The sequence below is a fragment of the Hakea prostrata genome, unplaced genomic scaffold, assembly GCF_041222555.1.
Source record: "Hakea prostrata isolate BN-2017 unplaced genomic scaffold, UWA_Hpros_2 contig_87, whole genome shotgun sequence".
Lineage (NCBI taxonomy): Eukaryota > Viridiplantae > Streptophyta > Magnoliopsida > Proteales > Proteaceae > Hakea > Hakea prostrata.
In genome coordinates, this window is record NW_028291206.1 from 39028 (window position 1) to 53262 (window position 14235).

Sequence of the window (14235 nt, forward strand, 5' to 3'; positions counted from 1 at the left end):
AACCTAGGCAATCACATTCCCAATCAGTCATTCACAAGCACAATTGTTAATACAACATATAATCATTCATAATTGAAATAACAACTAAATAATAAGAACAAGTACTACTGTAGTTGAAGAACTATAGCAGCCATATGATTATAAGAAATTAATTACAACAGTGATATGATCATGTAATTCTAAAACAAATACTAGTAGACATGCATATTAGGTTATTAGAGATCAACCGTCCTTACCTAAAACAAACGTCAAAGGAAATTCTTAAGAATAATGAGGAAGAGGTCCAAGACTAGCAATTAAACCCTAAACAAGATAAAACAATCATTAGGAATAAGCCCTAGAAGATTAGGAGTCAAACGGAGACAAAACAGGACAATTTCGACTGTCAACAGCCCTTTGGTCGATGCCTTGGTTGATGGGATCGACCAAGCAGATTCAGTACGGACATAATATACTATTTTGGTCATAACTTCTTCGTTTGAAGTACAATTGGTCCGAAATTCGAAAGGTAGCATCCTAGAACATATTAAGACTATCCAAGAAGATCAAAGCATCAAGTCATGATTAAAAGATAGGTTCTTGATTGAGTCATAGAATTAGGGTTTCATTAAATAGATAACCATGGTTCTCATGGAATAGGCTAGGGTGAATAAGGTTTTACCCTAGGGAATAAAAGTGTACTAACCATGTCTAGAAAAGCTTTGGGGTTGACCCAATGATTAATAAAGAAAGTTAGGGTTTCCTAAATTGGTTACCTCCCATGAGGGTTAACCTAGATTGGGTCTCAAGATAATCCAAGGTAGGTTCACAGGGTAAAAGGGGATAATTTGCTTAGCAATTCAATAATAAGAAAGGAATTGGTGGAGGATCCATTAACCTAACAAAAATACTAGGGTTCTCAATTGGTTACCCTATCATGAAGGTTAACCAAAACCAACCCTCATAGAATAACCCTTACTTTTGCTTTCTAATTACCCAAAGAACATTAGGGATAAACCTTCAATCATAAGGACACAAGGGAAGGTCATGGTAATGATATGAGACCTTCCCCACAATCATAAAGATAGGTAGGAAAATCATGGAAAGAGTCATCAAGATCTCAGGTAAGATCAAGAATCAATAACATCAAGAAATAAGAACATCACCATATGGTTTCAAGAACTTCAAGAACATAGAGTGAATTGGGGAATTCACTCTAAGAAAGAAAGAATAGTCAAGAATCAAGAAACAAGAACATCACCATATGGTTTCAAGAACTTCAAGAACATAGAGTGAGTTGGGAATTCACTCTAAGAAAGAAAGAATAGTAAAGAATCAAGAAACAAGAACATCACCATATGGTTCCAAGAACTTCAAGAACATAGAGTGAATTCGGGAATTCACTCTAAGAAAGAAAGAATAGCATTTCAAAATCAAGAAAGGTATTGGAAAGGTCTAACAATGAGAGAAAACAAGGTAAATAAAGTCAAAGGAAAGAAATTCTAGTCTAACACTTAGGGTTTTACCAACTAGAATCCGTGTATCCCACAAAAAGACTTTATTCTCCCTAGGGAATAAAGATAGAGAAATCATAATAAAGAAAGTCTTAGGGAGGATCCAATGAATTAAGAGTGGATTTGGATTCCCCAATTTGTTACCTCTCATGAGAGTACCCAATTTGGACTCTCACAAAATCACCCTCTTTTTGGTTCATAGAGAACAAAGATTCATCCTAGGGAAAACAAGACTAGTAATACATAATCAAGAGAAGTGTTGGGTAGGGTCTAAAAATTAATAAATGATTAGGGTTTTCTAATTTGGTTACCTCTCATGAGAGTTACCCAAAATCAGCTCTCATAGAATAACCCTTACTTTTGATTTCCAAGGATGGGGGAAAGAAGGAATCAACCTAACAATCATGGGGATATAAGAAAAGGTTGTAGCACTGATGTGAGACCTTTCTCACAATCACCAAAATCAGTAGAATAACAATGAGGGAGTGGTCAAGATCATGGGTAAAGTCAATTTCAAGAATCATCGCCATATGGCTTCAAAAACATAGAGTGAATTGGGGAATTCACTCTAGGGCTAAAAGAATTAGAGAAGAGGCCATTATAGTAGTGTAATACCTTTCTCATAATCAAAATATCAGAAGTATAGAAGAAAGAATGAATCAAAGAATAAACAAATTGATTACTAACCTTTTAGAAGAAGAACCGATGAAGAAACTTGAATGGATGCTTGAGGATCATCCTTGGCTTTGGAGGAGAGGTTCTAGGTCTCTGCCCATGTTCTCCAAAGGCTTAGAACTGATTGTGAGTGAAAAACATGGAATTGCCCCCCCCCCCCATTTAAATAGCATAAGAAGTCCCTAAATTGCAAGGATTTCACCAAACCGCCCCTGTTGGTTGATTGGTTGCCAAAGAGGAAGTTCTAAGGTCCTTTCCACGTTCTCTAAAGACTCAGAAACCTAGTGGGATTGTTTACCACAAAATTCCAATAAATAAAGCTTTTTAAAACCCTAAAAACAAAATTTTACCAAATTGCCCTTGCCTAGGCAGCTTGCCCAAAATTAGGGATTTAAATGGGCCTAACTTCAAGAACTTTGGATGGGTTTATTTCAACACATCATACTACTTACCTAGCATGGAGGGATGTCTTTAAATCAGGCCCAACTAGGCTTTAAGCCCATCAACCAAGTTCTTTATTAATGGGCACTTCGACTCCAAATCAAATAAGGTTTCCATAAGGAAGCACCATCATCAATATCCATGGGTTTCGGGTCAAACACCATGTCTTCTATTGAGATGGCCCACAAAGACTTCTTTCTTCATTTTAGGACTTCGGATCTACATTAAGGGAGAGGTCTGACTTGACTTCCTATGACTTTCCAAAGATAACAACACAATACACAATACTTAAGGTCCTACTTTAAGGTCAAACATTAAACAAGCCCTTCTTCACCCAAAATGGATAGAGTATCCAGGTTAGGTTTGGGCTAGATTTCACAAGTAGAGTGAACATATGCTGCACATCCCCATGCGTGCAAGTAACTCAAATCTGGCTTCCTTCTGGTCCACAACTCATATGGTGTGGAAGGAACTGATTTGGTTGGAACTCTGTTGATGATATAGGCCACAGTCAGCAAAGCATATCCCCAATAAGAAATGGGTAGATTTGCCTGCACCATCATGGATCTCACCATGTCTAGCAAGGTTCTATTCCTCCTCTCAGCAACCCCATTTTGATGTGGAGTCCCTGCAATAGTAAGTTGTTTAGATATCCCCTTTTCATCACACAGCCCTTTGAACATATCGGAGAGATACTCTCTACCTCTATCCGTTCTATGAGTTTTAATCTTTTATGTAACTAATTCTCAACGAAGCTCATGAATTTCTTAAGACATTCTAGAGCTGCTGACTTATTTTTTAAATTAGTGTGACCATACCGTGTATAGTCAGCTATGAATGTGATGAAATAAGCCTGTCCTTTTCTAGTATGCACATTCATGGGTCCACACACATCTGAATGGATAAGTTCTAAAGGAAGAGAGGCTCTCAAAGCCTTTTTAAATTGTTTTCTAATTGCTTTTCCTGCTAGACATGACTCACAGGTTGGTAAATCAGATAGTGAACTTTGGCCTAAGAGACCTTCTCCTGCCAACCTGTTCATTCTATCTAAGCCAATATGTCTTAGTCTAGCATGCCACAAATTAGAATCAATATACACAATATTTTGGCAAACAAAAGCATTACTAGGATTAGATAAATTATCAATTGTATCCAATACAATAAAAGCATTATGAAGAAAACCATAACCATAAACTGTATCACCTAGATACGAAACCAAAGAATTTTTTTCAAATACAACTCTAAAACCATGCAAAAGATAAATAACAGAAACAAGATTCCGCCTAATGTCTGGAGCATACAACACATCATGGAGTAACAGCGTCCGGCCACCTCGCAAAACATAATCTGCATGTGCCTATGCCATGAATCTCCACACTTGATCTGTTCCCCATCATTATTCTCCCGCTTCCTCTTGGAATACAACATTATTCCACGAAGCTCGAGCGTTCCCTTGTAATGTGTTCTATCGCACCTGAATCAACAATCCACAAAGGATTTAGTTCAGCAAGCATAGTAGAACTTCTTACATAACAAGATGAGGTATAACATACAATACATACCTCCTACTCAATGCAATCACGAGCAAAATGACCAGGCGTTCAGCACATGAAGCAAATCAAATGTGATTTCTTCTTGCTAGCTCTAGTCCCCTTTGAACACTTGGGGCCATTCTTATTTATGTTCCCACATTGGTTACTTAGCTTGGACTGCTAAGGTTGAGCATTCTCTCTCTTGTGCTTGAAGCCTGCACCCTTACTAGTGCTAGCTTCAGCAGCAAGTACTTCAATTTGAGGGGCATCGGCCAACATCCGATCCTCCTCTAGCTCAAGGTGCTTGGCAACTTGATCAAAAGTCTTGACATCATCAGCATGAGTCAAAGAGATCTGCATATGCTCCCAAGTCTTCAGCAGTGACCTGATGACTGAGGAGACTTGCTCCTCATCAGTCTTTTGGCGCCCACATGCGCTCAACTCACTAATCATGTTAGACATGATGGTTATATGTTGCCTCATGGTATGACCCTGGCGCATTTTATAATCGTCAAAGCTGAGTCCAAGTTGGTGGCCTCTTGTGGTGGAAGTCCCTTCGTACTAGAACTTCACAGCCTCCCACAAAGACTTTGCAGTCCTATGCTTCTCAATCTGCAACATCAAGTCATCCCTCATGGAGCTCAAGATTGTAATCCTGTCTACCCAGTCTTTCCTCTTCTAGACATTGTATGACTCAAGGTCCCTGCGATGCTGTGCAGTGATACCTTCCTCAGGTGGGGACATGGTTTGGTTTATGGTTTCCAGCATGTCCTGCTCTTCTAAGAGATATTGCACATTTTAGTTCCAGAGGTCATAATTCCTCTCATTCAGCTTATCTCTTTTAGTGAGGTTAGCAACTATGCTCTTTGTAGCAGACATTTATTCTAGAGACATTGCATGTAAAGTTGAGTTCATCTATTCTAGCATAAAACACAACATAAGCAACAACAAATCACACTAGCATAGTCAACCTATGGGACAAGCATTTAAACCAAAAGAGATGCTTAAAAAACATTCAATCAAATTCTCATGCAAACCCACATAGACTTATACACTAGTTTCATTCTATCCAAGAAACATGATTAATAGACCCATAATTAAAAACAGTTTTAATAAAATAAAACATACAATCATGTTAATGCTATGAGGTGGTTCACACAGAACTCTTCTACCTCATAGCTCCCATTAGGCCCCATTAGGCCCTCAATACCCAAACATCACATAGATTGTCGAGCTATCAGTGTCCAATAAATAGATACACATTTAGAAGTGGACAAACTCTCAGACGAATTCTGAGACGGATCGCCGTCTGACAATCCATCTGAGACGGATTCTAAGACGACTCTCCATCTAGGAGTCCGTTTACCCAAACGAACAGCCCATCTGGCCTTCTGTGATCAGACGTATGACCGTCTCCCAGACGGACAGTCCATCTGGCCTTCTGTGACCAGACATATGACCGTCTCCCAGATGGAATTTCCGTCTAGGTCACTATGATCAGACAGACCAATAGACCTGGTCCACAGTGACTAAACCGCGTAATTTTTATTTTCTTGAATGAAATTTTTTCCAAAAAATAAAAGAACATGTTTTTTCTCCCCAAAAATTCATCAAAAAAAATATATATATGCATGAAAAAAAAAACTCATGGATTATAAGGATCCTCCCATTCAGATTCGAACAAAATAAAGGTTTCATAAAACCCTCCTAATTCTCCCATGGGTTTCCTATTAAATCCTGGATTCTCCACGGGTTACTATAAACCCTTGATCCTCCCATTGGATCCATACAATGAAAATAAACAATGGGGAGGAATCGAGAATCGTGGGAACCACGGCTCTGATGCCAATGTGGGTAATATTCTATATAATTTTCAATTCCATAATTGATAGGGGAAAGATCCTTACCTGGATTCACTTTCTTATTAATATAGAATATTTGTAGCGGAAGTAAACTGGATCCACGTCCTCGTTCCTCCACCAAAGCTCCACCGGTGTGATTTTACAATCACTAGGAAAATTAACAAATTCCACAGCTCAAATGCCATGTGGAAAAGATGGTCAGGAGATCTAAAGCAAGGAAAGGAAAAATCCTTCCTGAGTTTTCTTGGAGAGAGATGGGAGCCGCCTCTTTTCTGGAAAAAACTCACGCACAAATGAATCACACTTAGTTACTCTCAAGTGATGTGGTGGTTACAAATATATAACCCTATATTTTATAACCGCCATAATAGTGATTTTTCAGATTTGCCCTTGGACATTTAATTTATTAATATAATTAATAAATCCCAACAACCTATTTTAATTAAATTTGAAAAATCCATTTTCTTTCCCTTTAATTTTTGTTCCAACCAAAGGGAACCCCTACTTTGGTCAATATTTGTCAATAAAAACGGGTGGTTCCCCCACCAAAAATAAATAAATAAAAGTTTCCTTGTTGTTGCATGGCATTCAGGTTGCAACAGGTGACATTTTCAAGACCTAATAATTATAATTTTTTTTTTTGCTTTGCAATCATAGCTGTTGGATTTCTAAAATATCACATGTCACAATTTGAAGGCAACAAACAACTGTTCTTCGAAAAACTATCAAAATGTTGCCAATGGAGGAGTAGTAGGATGGTTAGGAACCAAACTTCTCAGTGGAGAGTTCATGGGTTCAACTCCTACCGGCGGCATATGTAATATCTCTATCTCTATATATAAAAAACGCATTTGTACAAAAAAAAAAAACTATTAAAATGTTGGTATACTCAGCAATGACCAGTACCTCTTAGTAAAGAGCTCAAGGTTTGACCATCCCTTAAATAAAAAGAAAATAATAAATAAATAAATAAGATAGAAAGAAAGAAAGAAGAGAACTTGACCATCCCTTAAATAAAAATAAAATAATAAATAAATAAATAAAAAAGAAAGAAAGAAAGATGAGAGCAGCGCAAGTTTTGAAACCCCGAATAGTAGCAAACGTGTTATTGACAAAATGGTTGTCAAGAAATGACCTATGTTCAAATCCGTGTACTTTCTTTGAACGGTTCATCTTAAATTCTAATTGACTTACGCTTAATCCTCTTTAGTTTCATCCTCTCATTAGTTTCAAAATATGAAAATGATGATCAGACTCAAATTGTTAGAATAAAACTCATTTAGTGAATTAATTAATTTATACTTCTTCCAGATCTCTTGAATTCCAAGCTCATGAGGATGGCCCAGCCATTGATAACAAGAATACATGTGGGTTATATTTGATGATTAACAAAGATTTGAAATCCTTAGTTGAGTGAATTTATATAATGGAAAGAAGTAAGTGGATAATATTTTCATTTTATAATTAGAGAATCCATCATCAACTTACGGAATTCTTAATTACACTGGTTCAATAAAGGGGAGACAAATTACCATAAATGGTGAGGATTTTCAGTCGTTGCCATTTACTGTTCACCAGAATATTTCTTCCCCCACCTTTTAGGCCTTTTAAGTCATCATTTGCCAAAGAAATTGATTTTCACTTTTCATACAAAGACTTGTGATTTATGAGTTTTAACTGTTTAAATTTTTAAGAGTAAAATAATTTAACTTTATTTTCTTTCTTTTGAAACTGAGATTTCTCTGACCAGTTTATTTACATCTTGACTACATTTTCAAGATGTAGATTTTATAATTTATATTTTTATTAGAGTTCTAATTTTTTATATTTTTTTTCTTTGTAAAAATAGTTTTTCTGAACAAGTGGCACAAACTATATCAACCCTCTATATCTCTTTTTCTTTCCAATTGATTATCTCATCAAACACCATAAAAAGATGCCCTTTGTTTAGGACTTTGAGTTGTGCATTTCTTTTCTGAGTAGAAAAGTCTCTCTAAGCAATTGTCATATTCTATACCCATGCTTACCCTCTCTTTCTCTCTCCTCTTGATAATCTCAAGAATATCAATCCCTCAAAATTGATATTAATTATACACACTTTTATATGGGCCTTCAGTCGTTCATATCTTTTAGTCAAAAGAAAAGTTTTTTTGAAGGGCATAAGCTCTCTCTCTCTCCTATTGACAATCTCATAGATTTAATTTTCAACACCTTAATTACCATAAAAAAAAAATACATATATAATGATATAAACTCTCATTAGAACCTTAAATTGGCATTTCTTTTGCCTATTTGGAGTATCTCCCTGAACAATTGGCATGGACTGTATTAACACTCCCTTTTCTTTCTCTCTCCCCTCTTCACAATCTTTATTTTTGTCTAATTATATCTACAAAAGCTAACTCTCCCCACCCATCTTAGAGAACCCTCTACCTTTGTTCATCATCTTGGTCAAATTTTATGAAAAGATAGTCAAGAACATAATTGAGTGCAGACCCATGAAGTTTTCTCTCTCTACAAGGTAGAAGAACATATAATCCAAATAGATGTGACCTGGGATAGTCAGAGAGTGGGTTTTCCCTGGAAGAGCCAAGGAAGAGCGAGAGAGAGAAAGAGTGAGTGGTGGGGGCTTTTGGTAAGAAGTCATTTCTCCAACAACCATAAAAAAATGGATTCTATGATGATGCCTTGAGGGAAGAAAAGCAATATTGAGCTTTATATAACTTTATAAATATCTGCAACTCATGTCAGAAAGTGGGTGATACCCATTGCCCCAACTTGGTTTGGTGGCTTCTTCTCCTTCCCCCACCCCTCTTTTTTTCCTTCTGGGTCCTCTACATCACACAACGATTCAATGCTTAAGCTTCGTAATTTTGGATCTGATATCATCAAGAATTCGAACATTATAGATAGTATTGAAGATGAGCAGATATGCTTTCTTTATTATTATTTTAAATATTAAATTATATATATATTAGGGAAAAGATGAGGATTGGTGTTTAGGTCAGCAGCTAGCACTGAGGGAAAAAAGAAAAAAAAAACACCAGACATGGATTTGACAGCCTTATCTGACAAATGTGCTAGAGCATTCTTCAAAAAAAAAAAAAAAAAAAAAAAAAAAGAAGAAAAAAAGAAGCAAGGCACTACACTATATGAATCGAGTATAACGATACATTATTGCCAACCCCATTTAGTTGGGACAAGACTTCTTGTTCTTTATATATTAGAGGGAATTCTAGTAAAGCAATATAGTGAAAACTATGAAAAATAGAAATTCACACACACACACAAACTGTGAAATCTAGCCCTAACCTTAACTCAAAAACCCTGTTGTTTGTAGGTCCGAATACCCGAAGTATTGGAAGAAGGCAACTTTGAGCCATCTCAATGGAAGACATGATGTTTAACTCAGAACCCATGGAAATTGATGATGGTGTTCCATACTTGGAAACTTTGTCTGAGTTGGAGAAGAAACTTCACATTGATGAAGGAGAGCACTTCACATTGATGAAGGAGAGCTTGGTTGTTAGACCTAAAGGCTAGTTGGACATGGTTTGAAGGTACCCCTCTATGCCAGGATAGTTGTTTGATGACTTGGTAGAAGCCCATGCAAAAATATTGAGGTTTGGACCTTCAAGTCCCTGACTTACGCTTGTTGTCAGCTTGAGTCGACTGGGCCAATCGACCATCCAATCAACCCACTGCTGACAAAATCTATATGAGATCTTCTGATTAGGGTTTTGATGCTCTATTTAAGGGAAAAAATCGTCTGTTGTGCACATCTCTCTGCTGTGCACAGCAGTGCGGCACCACAAGTCGACACATGGTTTATTCCTATTAAATGGTTAAGATTAGAAGGAGGAATTTAAGTGAAATTGATCCACCTTTTTACCCATTTCATTAGAACTCGTTTTGTAACCCATCTAAATAGGAGGAATTTTCAGATTAGAATCCGTTTTAATTGGAAAGTTTTCCCGCGATGATATGATGTTCCCTCTCCTCCGTCTCTCTCGCCCCACCATGAGGAGTTGCAGGTAGAAGAGGAAGGGAAGCGTACGGGAGAAAGCTAGACGGCTCTGTTCGTGGTTTGGAGAGATCGGTTTGCAAGTATACTGTTGTCTTCTTCTCCTCTTTCGTTTGTGAATCTGAGTTCAAAATCTGAGGTTGAGGTTGTGAATCCTCCAAGCCCTTCGTTCAAAATCTACTTCAGGTTTTCCTCCAACGATTATTCTGTTAAGACGATTGAAATGTATATTAGAATGTTTCAGAATGGGCTATTTCCAGATAATTATACTCTTCCGTACATGTTGAAAGCTTGTGCAAACTTGCAAGATAGTCGTTTAGGAGAGCAAGTCCATGGAAATAGTGTGAAATTGGGTTTTCTTCTAGATGTTTTTAATGGGAATACTTTGATTCTGTTTGATAAAGCACCGATTAAGGATAGAGGGGCATGGGGGTCTATTATCTCTGGGTATGTGCAGAACAATTGTTTCAAGGAGGGACTACAGATGTTCCGTTTGATGCAATATACAGACTTGGAGCCTGACAAAGCCATTTTTAATAGTGTCCTTTGTGCATGTGCTCATTTGGGAGCTCTGGATATTGGGATATGGATTCACAGATATGTGAATCAAAATGGCATTCCATTGGGTGTTCGTTTGAATACAGCTCTCTTAGATATGTATGCAAAATGTGGAAATTTAAGTTTAGCTAGGAAACTGTTTGATGGAATGCAGCAGAGAGAAGGGAAAGGTTGTTGAAGGGGTTCTGAATTTGGGGTGGAGCATGTGGAAATTTAAGTTTAGCTAGGAAACTGTTTGATGGAGTGCAGCAGAGAGAAGGGAAAGGTTGTTGAAGGGGTTCTGAATTTGGGGTGGAGCAACTACCTATAGAAAGATCAATGAATGGTTAATTGGCGTCTATAAAGGGTGTTAGTGTTACCTAGGAAGGTTTGGATCACCTTGTATTGGCTTTGCCCGTGACTGGGCTGCAAAGCTAAGACAGAGTAAGATCTTGGCTTGCAAAACATGGATACCATTGCAGTCACTGCAACTTGGCTTCACTGCAACCTGGCTTCTGCTGTGGAAAAAGCTCATTCTTCAGTTAAGAGTCAGACTTCTCAAACAAAGCAAAATCATGAACTTTTTGGCTTTTTGGATATTAGTAGACCTTCAATGATCCAAAATTGACTCAGCTTCTTTACCAACTCCTGTTGACTAGCAAATCTAAAGTAGTTATGTCTTAGCCATAGGTTACAGAATCTGGGAGACTTAGCTAGAGAGTATGTTGTTCCAGAAGCAATTAGGGGCTAGAAAATGGAAGCCCATGTTTTCTGGCCTCCTAGTAGTAAAGAGTTCAGGATCACTTCGGCAAATTTTATATTACCGATTGATTTGGATGGGTATACAGATACGATTATTCTGTTTTCATAATTTCATATATATATATATATATATATATTTGTTTTAATCAATTGAATCCTCCTTCCTGAGAACAATCGATCTCGTAGTCTGAGAGCTTGAATTCGTAGTCTTTGGTCCTCAATAGAATAAAACTTTGTTGCCTTCCTGTTTTGATGAAATGGCGATGGTTTAATTCTGAAATCTATTACATGTTTTTCTTTTGCTTAATCAATTATTGATGAGAATTACAAACATGGGCCGCTTCCTATTAATCTTTGTGCCACTGGTTGAGGAATTGATAATATCTCATCTGGAGTTTGATCATTGATTATGAGCATTGTTCTATGGAGTCTGCATATATTTTGGACAGCTGATGGTGTTTTAGAGATCCTTATCTAACAGAAGGTGATAAGGTCTACATTACTTTGTGCCCACTTTTTGTAAAAGTATTATTACTGCCTAGCTCTATTTTATAGCAAGATTAAGTGAAATAATAATTGTCAGAAAATAAGAACTTAAAAACACCGAAATTTGCACAAAATCATTGCCATACAACTCCTTAACTATAAAAATGTTTCTTTTGGGTACATAAAAATGTTTCTAACTTGTTTTTATTTTTTTGTGTGCATTATTTGTAGAATCCTACCATTTTATGGAGAACCCAGCAATTGGCCTTGAAAATGAGTTTGGTGGAGATGTGGAGTATAAGCCTCAAGTTGTTATGTTGTTTACTACAGAATTAAAGGCTTATGATTTTTACAATAAATATGGACGAAGTCTTGGATTTAGTGTTAGGAGGGATTATGCAAATAAGAGCAGGAAAGACAAATCAACTATAACTTCACGAAGATTTGTATGTAGTAAATCTGGTGTTCGATTGAAAGATAAGAGGGATATTTATACAAGTAAACCGTGAGCAGAGACAAGAATAGCTTGTTTGGCAGGGATGTCCATATACTTGTTAGAGAATGGAAAATATGAGTGTCGCAATTTTGTTGAAGAACATAATCATGAATTTCATCTTCCAAATACATCTCACATGATGCGTTCACAGAGGAAAGTTTCAGACATACATATGCATGATATTGATTTGGGTGATAATTCGGGGATTAAAGCTAAGTCAATGTATGAGTATATGGGTAGACAAGCAGGTGGAAAGGAGAACCTTGGTTACATTCCTGTGGATCATCGGAACTACCTCCGAACTAAAAGACAACATTCACTATCTTATGGTGAGGCAGGGAGCTTGTTGATGTATTTTGGAAAGCAACGTAAGACTAATCATTCTTTTACATATTTAATACATTGGGATAGCGATGAACAAATAACTAATATCTTTTGGGCCGATCCAAGAATGATCATTGATTATACATTATTTGGTGATGTTGTTAGCTTTGACACCACATTTTGCACAAACAAAGAATGTAGGCCATTTGGGGTATTTGTTGGGTTTAATCATCATAGAGGAACTGTTATATTTGGGGCGGCACTCTTATATGATGAGACGGTTGAATCATTTATGTGGTTATTTGAAGCATTTGCAAAAGCACATGGAGGAAAAAAGCCTATTACTATCTTTACATATCAAGATGCTGCCATGGCAAAAGCATTAAATGAGGTGTGGCCTGAGACATGGCATGGGCTATGCATATGGCATATAATGCAAAATGGCATCAGGCATTTGGGTAATTTAATGAAGGATGGTTCACATTTTCTTCAGGATTTTAAAATGTGCATACATGAATATGAGGAGGAAAAACAGTTTGAGGATGAATGGCAAAAATTATTGAGCAAATATGGAGTGACTCATAATTCATGGTTGCAACGAATTTATGGATTAAAATACAAGTGGGCTACGTGCTACATGAAAAATACCTTTACTTTAGGTATGAGAAGTACACAACTTAGTGAGAGCTTGAACGCTGAATTGAAGAAGTATTTAAAATCCACATTGGACATTGTACAATTTTTCACACATTTTGAAAGAGTTGTGGCTGCCAAGCGAGAGAACGAGTTAAAAGCTGAGTTTGAATGAAGAAACAAACTTCCAAGGACAATGTTTTTAATGTCACCTATCATAAAACAAGCTGGGGAAGTCTACACTCCTGTGATTTTTGAGATATTTCAAGAACAATATAATTGGGTAAGTGTTTGCTTCATCAAAAATTGAAATGAAAATAATACTTTGTATGATTTTGTTGTTGGAGTTATGAATTCAAAATGTGAGTACAAAGTATTTTGCAACAAAGATGAGTATATGATTAGTTGTAGTTGCTACAAATATGAGACACTTGGCATTCTTTGTTGTCATTCTTTGAAAGTTTTGTATGTATTAGATGTTAAATTTATACCCACAACATATATTCTAAAAAGATGGACACGAGCCACAAGAAATATGGTAATGATGGACAATGAGGGAAAACAGGTTGAAGAAGATGTTAACTTAGAAAGTTCAGAACGATATAGGCATCTATGTCATGAACTTGTTGATGTAGCAAAACAAGCTTCAAATTCAGCTGAAGGTTATGCTTTGGTAAGAAATGCGGTCCGAGAATTACGTATACAGCTTGGTACTATCATTGATTCTAATGGTCCACAAGTGGTTAGTAGTGATAAGATCCCTACGTCTACAATAAGGTTGAAGAATAAGCCAAAGTGTGTAAGTGGTAGGCGAAAGAAGGGCTGGGAGGAGACTCAAAGACATAAGAAGAAAAGAAAAGACCCAATAAACATACAAGAGTCACAAGTTTTAGCTCCAGCACCGGGCAATAAACCAAATGTGTTTCATCAGATAGATGATGTCAGCTTCACTTCACTTTTATCTGGGTAA

At 36.8% G+C, this 14235-nt stretch overlaps 1 pseudogene; it reads left to right on the plus strand.

Moving 5' to 3' along the window:
- Positions 1-10262: 10262 nt before the first annotated feature.
- On the plus strand, positions 10263-14235 carry LOC148998941 (protein FAR1-RELATED SEQUENCE 5-like; annotated as a pseudogene).